Here is a 10,587-nt window from a genome sequence, read left to right on the forward strand (position 1 = left end):
AACTCAATGTCCTTTGTTTATGGTTAGAATCCACTAATGAGTGAGTACATACAATATTCATATTTCTGGGTCTGGGTTATCTCACTTAGGATAGTGCTTTCTATTTCCATCCATTTGCATGCAAAATTCAAGATGTCAGTGTTTTTTTACTGCTGAGTAGTACTCTAATATGTAGATGTGCCACAATTTCCTTAACCATCCTTCCATTGAGGGGCATCTAGGTTGTTTCCAGGTTCTGGCTATTACACATAATGCTGCTATGAACATAGTTGAACAAATACTTTTGTAGTATGATTGGGCATCTCTTGGGTATATTCCCAAAAGTGGTATTGCTGGATCCTGAGGTAGGCTGACTCCCAATTTCCTGAGAAACTGCCACACTGATTTTTAAAGTGGTTGCACAAGTTTGCATTCCCACCAACAACGGATGAGTGTTCCCCTTGCTCCACATCCTCTCCAGCATAAGCTATCATTGGTGTTTTTGATTTTAGCCATTCTAACAGATGTAAGATGGTATCTCAAAGTTGTTTTGATTTGCATTTCCCTCATAGCTAAGGAAACTGAACATGTCCTTAAGTATCATTTGGCCATTTGAAATTTTTCTGTTGAGAATTTTCTGTTCAGTTCAGTACCCCCATTTTTTAACTGGGTTATTTAGAATTTTAATGCCTAGTCTCTTGAGTTCTTTATATATTTTGGAGATCAGACTTTTGATGTGGGGTTGGTGAAGATCTTCTCCCATTCAGTAGGTTGCCTTTTTGTCTTAATGATTGTGTACTTTGCTTTACAGAGGCTTCTCAGTTTCAAAGGTCCCATTTATTCATTGTTGCTCTTATTGTCTGTGCTACTGGGGTTGTACATAGGAAGTGGTCTCCTGTGCCCATGTGTTGCAGTCTACTTCCCACTTTCTCTTCTATCAGGTTCACTGTGGTCAGATTTATATTGAGGTCTTTAATCCATTTGGAATTGAGTTTTGTGCATGGTGAAAGATATGGATCTATTTTCATTCTTCTACAGTTTGACATCCAGTTATGCCAACAGCATTTGTTAAAGATGCTTTCTTTCTTCCATTGTATAATTTTAGCTTCTTTGTCAAAAATCAGGTATTCATAGGTTTGTGGATTAATATCCAGGTCTTCAATTCGATTCCATTGCTCAACGTCTCTGTTTTTATGCCAATACCAAGCTGTTTTCATTACTGTAGGTCTGTAATAGAGTTTGATGTCAGGGATGGTAATGCCTCCGGAAGTTCCTTTATTGTATAAGATTGTTTTGGCTATCCTGGGTTTTTGGTTTTTCCATGTAAAGTTGATTATTGTTCTCTCAAGGTCTGTGAAGAATTTTGTTGGGATTTTGATGGGGATTGCATTGAATCTATAGATTGCCTTTGGTAGAATTGCCATTTTTACTATGTTGATTCTACCAATCCAAGAGCATGGGAGATCCTTCCATTTTCTGGTGTCCTCTTCAATTTCTTTCTTCCAAGACTTAAAGTTCTTGTCAAATAGGTCTTTCATTTCTTTGGTTAGTGTTACCCCAAGATGTTTTATGCTATTTGTGGCTATCGTGAAAGGTGATGTCTCTCTGATTTTCCTCTCAGCTTCTTTATCCTTTTTAGTTAGGGTTTCTATTGCTGTGAAGAGAAACCATGACCGTGGCAACTCTCATAAAGGAAAATCTTTAATTGTGATGACTTCCTTACAGTTCAGAGGTTTAGTCTATTATCATCATGGTAGGACACAGTGGCATGTAGGCAGATGTGGTGCTAGAGAAGGAACGGAGAGTTCTTACATCTTGACTCGAAGCAACAGGAAGTGATCTAAGACACTGGATATGTCTTAAGAACATAGGAGATCTCAAAACCTGCCTCCACAGTGACACACTTCCTCCAAAAAGACCACACCTCCTAGTGGTGCCACTCCCTTTGGGGGTCATTTTCTTTCAAACCACCACAATCCCCAACATCAGTCTCAAACCTACATGCGTATGCATGTGTGTGTACATGCGCATGCACACGCGCGCGCGCACACACACACACACACATGCACACCTCAACACACATGGAACATACACCATAAACAAGGGTCCATTTGTTTTCAAGATAACCAAGAGAGGAATTTGTTGTGATAAATGCTTCTAATTGAAGTTTTTCAGTGTTAACAGTCACTAAGCTCTGGCTTTTCCTGTCCTGGGCTGTGGACCAGGAGAGACATTTGGCCACAGCTCTGCCTAGCTTGGCAGAATGGAGGTCTATTTAGTCTTGTTTTTCTGTTCCTCTCCTAAACTAACCTTCTCATCCTCCAGGGAAGCAGCTCTCCACAGCCAGGCCAGGAGTCTCTCCATCCAGGCTGAACCCCTGGGCAAAGCCCCAAGCTTCAGGCTTCTGCCTATCTCTCTCTCTCCTGAGACTCCCCAGTGAGGCTGTTTCCAGGCAAGGCTGGTAAACAAGTTCTCAAGGGAAGTAACTAACCTGAGTTACAGTGTTTTTCCGTTTTCATGGTGTTAAAAACACCCAGTATAGCCAATTTCAAGCCACACTTTTTTTTTCTTTTTCTTTTTCTTTCTTTCTTTTTTTTTTTTGTGACCAAATGATGCAAACATTTATTTGAAAGAATCAGTGCAGGAGATCAAGTAAGCAAGAGGGTTGTAGAAGTTCCCAAAATATTGGTCCCAGAGTTACATGGGAATCAGACAATGGATGGGTTTGTCTGAGGGAAAATTTGCTTTAAATCCTTGGTGTCTGTGATCAAATTCAAGCCACCACTTTTTGAGGTGTAACATTAATGTAACAGCTTGTAACATTCTTAAACATTTTACAGTCTCCCTGTGTGATCCAGCCTCAGCAGAGCCCTATCAGGTCCCCGATTCCCCACAGTCCCCGAAGGCCTCATCTCCGAATGCCTCTGGCTTAGGTGGGTGGTGGGAAACCCTCACCCACCGGCTTGGTCTTCACACTCACTGCACAGCCTTTGGAGTCTGTGAAACAGAATGAATTCAACGTGTCCTTAATCAACATCTTGTTCCGAATGTGTCACTTGCCATAAATACAGGCTTTTAACCTGTCTCTGGCAGCTCCCTCTGGGAGTGGGGACAGGGAATTCATCATAAATTTCAGAGCTGGTAGATTTCAAGGGAGTAGGAGAGACTCTTTGTCCACAGAAACCATGGAGTGAACACATCTCCCAAGCCCCATCACAGAGCAGGCAGACAGCCTCCCATCTCTTCAACATCCGGCCCTGCCCTGAGTGTCCAGGCCAGAGCAAAAACCAGCAGGGACTCTGCCGTCATGAGGGTCAGGAGAGAGGCTAAGGGCACGTGGACCTCATGGTGTATGATTGGGATTCAGAGCCAGAAACCCATCAGCAGTTATTAAGAGAATTACAGGGAACATTTTATAAGCATAAAAGCTGCTTCCAGGGGACTGGGGAGAGAAAACAAATAGAGAACTGGAAACTAAGATCTAAGATGGGGTCAGAGGCAGAAATGGGGGGAGACAGGTGGACAATGATGAGGGGTCGCCAAACCACATTCTGCTAAACCTAAAAGTTCCAAACAGGTGTATTTCTCCATTGAATCCAAGCCCCCAGATGTAGTTCAAAACCTGTTCAGCCGCTGCTCTTCCATGCCCTCCTTTCTTTTATGGTTGATGCTCTCATTCTGGCTGACAGCACAACCTCCATCTTGTTCACAATCACACAGGCCTAACCACATGCTGTAATCTGACTGTGGCTTTCCTTGGGCTGTATCCCTTCTGGAAACATTGTCTTCCCCTCTAAATTACTTTCTTCTTTTCTAACCTCGTTTGGACTCTCACCTCACCAAACAGACATCCTGACTTAGTTCTAAGCACTTTATTTCTCTTTCACTCCCTTAGTACTTGGCTATACAATTTCAAAGAATCTTGTTTTGTGCAGGTATGTATGCGTGTGCATGCACACATGCTGTAGTGTAGGCGTGCGTGTGGAGGTAGGAATGCCTGCACCTGGCATGCATGTTTGGAGGCCACAGACCAGTGTCGGAAGTCCTCTTTCATATCTCTCCACTATACTTTTTGAGACAGGGTCTCTCACTGAACCTGGAGCTCACTGTTTCAGACAGATTGGTCGTCTAGCAATCCCCACGGATCCTCTTATCTTTGCTCCCCGTCACTGGGATCACAAACACAAGTCAGCATGCCCAACTTTTACCCAGGGTATCTAAACTCAGGTCCTCATGCTTGCGCAGAAAGCAATTCCACCTGGTGTCTTTGGTAAATTTCTACCACTGTGATAAAGCACCAGGACCAAAAGGAACTTGAGGCATAAAGGACTAATTTCATCCTGCAACTCTCAAGATGCATTGTCACTGAGGGAAATCAGGACAGGAGCTCAAGGCAGGAACCCAGAGGAAGGACGTGAAGCAGAAGACGAAGAATGCTGCTTACTGGCTTACTCTCTATGGCTTACTCAGACTGCTTTCTCTTATATCCAGAACCACCTGACAAGGGACGACACCGCTCACAGTGGGCAGGACCCTCCGACATCAATCATTAACCAAGAAAATGCCCTACGCATGTGCCTATAGGCAATCCAATAGAGACAATTCTTTACCTGAGGTTCCTCTTTTCAAATAACTCTAACTTGTTTCAAGATCACGACAAACAAAAAACCAACCAGGATACCCACAAGGACATCTCCCTAGTCCCTGAACAAATCTTTATTACAGTGGCCCATCCCACCACAGTGCAGCAGCGTGACTGACCTCAGACAAGTCATGCCCATTCTCACATCTTCACTGCAACTGTTCAAGGAAAAGGCTGTACAGAACGTTTCATTCGTCAGCTCCAAGCGGCGAGGGCCACCCAGAGAAAGACTGATGGGGGAGAGCAAACAAATGGGGTGGCCAGAAGATGGCTGAGAGTGATGGATGGTAGCAGGGTGTCCTGACTTCTAGGCACCCCAGTAGCCACTCTTCCCCCTCCTGTGGCTACCACCCCACCCAGAAGAAAGGTTACACATCCCAACAGATGCTTCCAACTTGATTTGACTATATGCTGGCGTACCAGACTCAAGAGAGAGAGATGTGTAAGAATATGTGGGAACAGGACACACCTCATCAGTTACACCCTTTTCTTCATTATCTTTTCCTTCATCCTGCCGCTTTGGATGTGGATGTGATGTCTGGAGTACTGACCTCCCAGTTAGTCTGTTCGCGTGAAGACTACAGTGATTTGGAAAGAGGCCATCTTGTGAAAGACTTCCCCTAGGGACTTTTCTTGAGAAAGAAGGAAAGCCTCCCATTTAAGACATGGTTACTTCGGGTTCCTTAAAGCTGAACTTAATCCTAAATGATTCAAAGAGGGTTGTAAGGTTGAGGGAGAATTACTAAGAGGGGCAGACAAACAGGTGGCAGAGCCAATAGTGAAGAATTGATAAAAGACACTGGGCAGGCAAAGGGAAAATGGGAAGGGGCAGCGGAAAGACAGAGCCACACTCTGGCCTGTCCTCTAACAGGGGATCCCAGGTCCATCCCTAAACCTGCTTCCAAGAAACTGACCCTCCTTTTGTCTAGCCCAACACTCCCAGGGTGTGCAGTCCTCCAGTCTCCCACCCACTATCTTGCTTATTTAGGGTTCCCTTTCCAGGTGATCCCCTTTTCCAGCTAGATCACTGCTGTGTAGCAATTTCCTTCCCCTCGAAACATTCCGTCTTGGAGGGGGCGGGAGCTCACTAAGACTCAAGGAAGCTCCTAGGCCTCCAGAAGTCAGGAAACAAACAACTCCACAGCCTCCAATGGACCTTCAAACTGGCCGCATTCTCAAGGCTCCTCCCTCCGAGGTTATGTACTGAGTAAGGATGGCTACACACAGGAGACCCTCCAACCTTTTTAGCTGCCAGCACACTGTGTAGAGAGCTCCAGGGTTCTAGTCTCCGTGAGTCCTGAAAGTCGACAGTCATGCTGGGGACTTTCATTGATACAGCCGCCTTTGAGTCACCCATATTCCTGTAAGACACCTTCACCCATAGTCCTATGAGTGACCCCAGTAAACTCACTGGTTTACTAAGTTGGACTTTGGTGGTATCCTAATTTTAATCTGACATCAGCTCCCTGTCTGAGGTGAGTAGATGTTTGTCTCCTCAGGATAGTGTTACAGAACAGGATGCATGTCCTCTTACATTCCCCCAGGTACAAATGATGATGTCCCACGTTTTCTGGTGAAGACCAGATTTCAAGAATTCTGTCTGGTACCCCTGAATCTTTTTTTAAAAAAAAATGTTAGCATTTAAACTGCATCAGCAGTTTAAACTTTGTTTACTGTACACCTCAGGAAGCTAGAAGAAATTATCTTAAATGTGTTCACCATAAAGAAATGGTAAGTGTTTGAAGATATAAACATGTTTACCCTGGCAAACATTATGTATGTATACATGTATCAAAACATCACATGATAGCTCATTAATGTGCTCAATTTTATGTACCTGTTAAAGAAGTAAATTTAACTTAAAATTTAAAATATTTTAATTGTTAAATCAGCAAAGTAATATTTTAAACATAAGATCAAAACCTAAATCCTAATTTAAATTTCAGAAAATTTAATTCCCATACTCATCAACCTACCTGGGTAGTCAATGTTTTTTTTTTCTTATAATCTATTGATTCTCCTCTCCCCACCCCTTGATGGATGAAGAGTGTCTTGACAGGGTCCCGCAGGCATCGAAGTGGAAAGAATGATGTACAGGTTTAGGAGTGGTGCTGAAGTAGAACAGACTGAGGCAGTGTGACTGACAGGGGTATCATCAGGACCAGGGAGAAGATGCTCAGCCTAGGACAATGGCCAGCGGGCCACCTGGCAGGGACCCATAGGGCTTTGCTGACGGTGCATGGAAAGTGCCCAGGATCAGACCCTGGCTCAGGGGAAAGAGACAGATGAGAGTAAACATCCAGGCTGCTGTGGAGACCGGAGAGCAGATTGTGGGCATGTCATCCCCTCCTCCCCACGCCTCACTGAGAGTGCAGCGAAGGGATTGTTTAAAGAGAGACAAACTCACAAAGACAAGACAGAGTAGGAAAGGAGGAAGCAGGGATAAATCATGAAAGCTGCCAAAGTATACAGGCAAAGGATAATGAACTTGACAGAATCAAGGAATCTTAAGTCAGGCCTGGTAGTCTGGAAAGCCAAAAAGTCAGCTCAATAATACACCACAGAACCCTCAGAGCTCCCTGGAGTTGGCAGCACTGGGTATTTCTAGAAGTAAAAGAATAAGGAAAGAGATGAATGCTGTTCACACTGCGGTCTCTGCATGCCACCCCTATTTTGACCTGGATCAGGGTCCGTCCCCACTGCATACATTTTGTCTGTAGAGGGAAGAAAAATGAAAGGTCCCGATGCCCTCAAGGTAGCTTACTTTACCTCAACAGGACAACCAATCCCATTTGAGCCCTTCTCCAACATTACCAAATATCACACAAGAGTCAGCTTGAGTAACAGTGGCTCTCTCTAGCTCTAGGTCAGCCTTGTGCGCCCTGCCACTCATCCCACGTAAGCCCCGCCCCAATTTCTTCCATCTTCACTTCCTCTTGCTGCTGACTATCAAGCGTCTCCGTCATTTGGTATAAGAAATACTATCTTTTGTCCTTATTGCGTTAGTCATTCGCTGTCATCACCATGAGGCAAAACACTGGAAATGCGATGTTTTCGAAACATTTATTTAGCTTGTTTAAATTTAAAACCAAATAAGAAGAAAAAATGTGAAAAAGGGAAGAATCTGTTCAGACAATTCTCTGCCACAAGGCATAGTGATGAGAGAGACTCATGTTGCTCTCTGGACCACAGGGATGTGTATGATTCCCTCCGTGTGGCCTGAGGGGCTGGGAGAGAATCCACAGGGTACGCGTCAGTGTAGCTAAAGGAGGAGATGCTGAGAGCTACCAGATCATTGCCTATGATAAAGAGGAAAAACAGCAAGGAGAAGCCAGTGTCCCTTGCTAGTAACAGAGGTCACTATCTCTATATTCCTGCATGTCCCCTGCAAGTCCCCAAGACCTTTCCGCCTTCTGCCTCACTCAGAATCTTCACAACACTCAGTTTCTGGGCCAACTAGCCAAGGGAACCAAGAATTTGTGGGGATTATGACAGATTCCAGGGTAGAGGCCACATACGCGAAACCTGAAGATGATTTATGAGAAGGTCTCGGATTCTCTTGCTCCAGCTCCCTCTGGAACTCTCTGGAAGATTCTGGTCATTTTGTTTCATTTAAATCACCAGACTGTCCTTCACCCTAGCACCTGGCCCTGGGACTTAAAGAGAACTGGTCTGGTACAGTCATTAATCACAAACCTGTTGGGCTTTGGGGGAGCATGCTCTCTTCTCCCCTGCCCCACCAGAGCAAAGTGTCCTTCCTCCAGTGCTCTGTGTGCTTGCTGACTTGGATTCCACATTGAGAGGTCCAGGCCTCATGTGGGGAAGCCTCTCAGAAGGAGAAAACATGGCTTGGTCTATTCCCGCTGCTTTAACTAGATACCACTGGATGGGTTGTTCATAAATAATAAAAAATGCGTTTTTAACATTTCTGGAAACTGTGAGGTCCAAGATCAAGATGTCAGCACATTTGATGTCTGGCGAAGAATTATTCCTTCTTGCTGCACCTTCACGTGGCAGGGGGGTCAGAAAGGGATTACATAGGAGACCATCTTTCCCAAGAAGATGCAGTGATTCCAAAGTGGCCTGTGCTCCTTTGTATCTCCCATCCTCTGTGGAGACAGCAGGTTGTCCTCCCCTTCCCCATCTACCCCATCCTAAGGAAGAAGGAACTCTACTCTGTAAATATAAAAGGCCCCGGAAGGAGCCTCACCTTGCAGCTGGACAGCCAACACTCAGATCTCCAGTTATTATTTAGGCAGAGATGTGTTAAGAGTCGTCAGCGAAATACACAGTACAGAGACATCAGATGGAAAGAAATGTGTGTAGATTAAGGATGCGAAGGACTGCTGGGACAATCTTCCCCTCTTCGTGTTACCTCACCACCTTTGAAGGATGCTGTACCTTCTTCCATCCATCTCTGCATATAGCGTACATTAACAGCATACATAGTTATCACTTAGAAAGAACATGACAATGATGCCCTCCCTCACTGCACATACTCAATACATCCCTGGAAGTATCATTCAGGGCAAACCAGTCAGAGAAAGAAATAAAGAACATCAGATAGGAAACAAGGAAAACAAACTGTCATTGTTTGCAGTTAATACGATCTTAGACATAGAAAACTCCATCAAAATAATATATTAGAACTAATAAATGAACCCAGCAAAGCCACAAGATACAAAATCAACATTCCATTTGTAGCATTTCTGTATTCCAACAGCAAGTTGCCTGAAAAGAAATCAACAAAGCAATCCTACTTATAATAGCTACCAAAAAAAAATTTTTAATGCCTAGGAATAAATTTAACCAGGGAAAGAGAAGGATTGTACATCGAGGACACACATTTCCGAAGGTCTGTTATGAGCCAGGTGTGAGGAAGTGCTGCCCCTGCCCTCAGAAGGTCCATGGCGAAGGAGGGAGGAGCGTGTCTGTAAACCTCTAACTAAATGCAAGAGCACAGTCAACACAGAAGGCTGCAGAGCACAGCAGAGACAGGGAAAGACGGATGCATTTTTAATGAACACCCGGGGAACTTCACTGTGAAGATGACATTTGAGCCAAAACTGGAAGGAGGAGAAAGTTATCCAGGACACTAAGGGCCGAGGACAGCATAGCGAAGGGGCATTCAAAACCCAGACGGGCTTCCTACAGCTTCCGCACAAATTAGCCCAAGCTGATGTCTTACCACACCAGAAACGTATTCTTCTACATTCCAGGAGACCAGAAATCCAAGCTCATGGTATCTGGGTAACTGCATCTCTCTAAAAACTTGGAGGAAGAGCGACCCTGTGCACCTTCTGCCTCCTGCTGGTCACCTGACAGTCTGTGCTGCTGCTGGTCTGCAGCTCCCTTCATCCCTGGACATCTCCCTGAGCTCTCACATCTTCTCACAAAGACACTTCCTGCTAGGTCGGCCCGGAATCCACCAAAATTTTCACTTGATATCTCATGTAGTTATACCTATGAGGACCTCATTTCGAAGAATACATCACGTCCTGAGGGTCTCCGCGGGTATGAATTTCGGGGTAGGGATGCACTTAACCTACGGCTGTGGTTTGGCTTCTGATGTGTCATGCCATAGTCAATATGCAAATATTTTCTCCATCCATTGATGCAATATGCTAATGTTCCTGCTCCCTGGCTGGACATGAGCTCAAAGGTGATAATGACTGAGATTCTGTATACCTATGCCTACCTCCTGGGAAAAGACTTGTGGATGCCACCCTCAGGTGATGAAGGGACCAGTACAAAGCTCCCAACAAGTCAGAACTCAGATGACTCCTGTGTCCCTGGGCCTCTGCCCATTCAGAGTTCAGGCTTCCTTTTCAGCATTTCTCCGTTTGCTAAGAAAACAAGCGATGTTCTCTCAGGCCCCTCCCCTCCCTCCTTCTCTCCTCACAACTGGGTACAGTGTGTTCTGAACAGAGAGGCGCTTCAGTGAGGTATGAAATGAAACAAATCCG

The sequence above is a fragment of the Myodes glareolus genome, chromosome 17, assembly GCF_982192425.1.
Source record: "Myodes glareolus chromosome 17, mMyoGla1.1, whole genome shotgun sequence".
In the NCBI taxonomy this organism is placed as follows: Eukaryota; Metazoa; Chordata; class Mammalia; order Rodentia; family Cricetidae; genus Myodes; species Myodes glareolus.